Source organism: Mesitornis unicolor, unplaced genomic scaffold (assembly GCF_000695765.1).
Source record: "Mesitornis unicolor isolate BGI_N332 unplaced genomic scaffold, ASM69576v1 scaffold51124, whole genome shotgun sequence".
Classification (NCBI taxonomy): Eukaryota; Metazoa; Chordata; class Aves; order Mesitornithiformes; family Mesitornithidae; genus Mesitornis; species Mesitornis unicolor.
In genome coordinates, this window is record NW_010179037.1 from 13,417 (window position 1) to 15,613 (window position 2,197).

Sequence of the window (2,197 nt, forward strand, 5' to 3'; positions counted from 1 at the left end):
TGGGAGAGGATGCATGCAGCTTCTGTTTGAGACAGCAAAGGACTGACTGTGGCTTGAGATGCTTCTTCCCTAATGTATCTATCTTCAATGTGAATAAGTAATGTGCCCATGGTGAGTGAGGGTCAGCGAAGCAGGGCTGGGACAGGAGGGAGGAGTGGGAGAGGGGCAGAGCGTGGCCCTCAGCTGACAGACTTGTCTTTGGATTGGCATTGGGGCTTACCTGCAGGCAAGGAAGAGTATGGAGGAAGAAGGGAGGATATCTGAAGAGGATGTTTACAAGCTGGAGGTAAGAAATTAAGAAAGAAACTAATCAAGTGAGTAATCGAAAATTAGTATTATTTTCCTTCAAAGAGAATAAAAGTTAACTCTCTGTGCAAGTAGCAAGGAAATATGTTAACAGTTATTACAGCTATGTGGGGAAGGGAGGCGAAGTAGAAAGTTATAAAGACTAGTGATGAAATCTGATTTCTTCTCCCCTCTGCCTCTGCCCCTGGTTCTCCCTAGACTAGAAGGTGATTTCTCGTCTCATGATAGTTGGGTTTCAGTCATGATCTGAACTGCAGAGATGGCAACACAGCATTTTCTAGTTAGGGCTAGAAAGACAGGCAATTTTTCCTTTAATTTGAAGAGGTAAAGATCACGGAGACACCTGGGACACGTCCCCAGAAGCCTAAGCAATGTTGTAGAAAGGCTTAGCTTCTTTGTCTAAATTTGTTCTGAGAATCTGGAGTTTGAACATCCCATCCCAGGCAAAAATAAAGCAGTAACTCCAGGTCTGTTGCTTCCTGTGCTTTAACCACCAGGCTACTGTGTGTCAGGTGAGCAATAAATAAAAGAATGAGTTCAGGGAAGCTCTTTGAAGACCTTTCTAGCAGATTTAAGTCTCTGGACCCCAAGGGCTGAAAGCTTACCCACCCATCTCACAGCCCTGGGTTGAGGCCCAAGCTCTACTCCAAGATCTGGTGTTGCTCTAGACAGCTCTCTCCAGTCTGCTGGGGGCTTCCTAGGTAACGCTTTTGAGGAGTTATCACACAACATGGAAACTGGACACCTGCCTGTGCCTTTGTACATCAGCCTGGGGGTCAGGCTGTGTCCCCTCACCTGTGAGCACTGAGGTCCCAGACCACAGCACCTCAGATGTGGCTCTTGTACCTGGGTGCTCACTTCTGGCTAGCCTGGATATTTTATACTAAAGTGCCGGCCATTAGGACAATCTTTTAAGTGAAGACATTTAGAGAGAATATTGGCTATTTAATGTAAAGTTTTTCAGTTGTGTTTGGGATTTTTGATTGTCAAAATGAAACAAATCATGGCTGGGAGGTGTGGGCTATGCTGCCGAGGTTCAGCCCTGCAATGCTTGGAAAGGGCACAGAGGCTGAAAGGAGTCTCCCACCTTTGTGCTCCCAAGTGCCCTCAATCAAATCTCCCATGTTCTCTTGCAGGCTAGGATGGGCACTTGATAGAGTCCCTGAAGTGCAGACTGCTCTACCAAGGCTGGGGACTACTTAGGTCCAGGAATGGATTCATGAATGAAACTACGGACCTTACCAGCTCCGTAATGGGCAAATAGCTGAAAACTTGTACCCCACATACTTCAGGAGGTTAATAGGCCTCCCTTCTCTACACTGTTTTGCAAAAGACCACTTGATTGTGTACAACCGGATGAATTCCCACCTCAGGACTGTGGCAGAAGTTAAAATGAGAGCTTACTAGATTCTTCTTTGTGCATGTTCTGCTCATCTTCCCTGTATCACAGAGATTTGATGGTATTTGGGAAAAAATACATCTGTCTATCTAGTTGTCATCATGCCATTCATTCATTTGCTCTAGAGCTGTTCTCATTCATACAAAACTTTCACTAGCTTTAATGAAGCTCTCTTCAAATTCCCTGGCCATGATTTCTTATTCACTGGTACAGCTGCAGCAGGAAGGAAAGTTCCTCAGCCTGGACAGTCTTCCTTAATATGCAGTGAGCCTTCCTGAGATGTTTCCTGTAATTTAAAATAAAATAAAAATACATTAGATCAACAAGTCTCCACCTCATCAGCATGAAGCATGAACTACTGCAATAGCAGTGTATTACTAATGACCTTTGGGGAAGAAATTGTTCTTTTCTTCTTTGAAAGCTGCTAATGTATTGGAATCATTAATAAAGGTCCCATTGGAAGGTAGATTAGTAAATGAAGATGAAAATGCT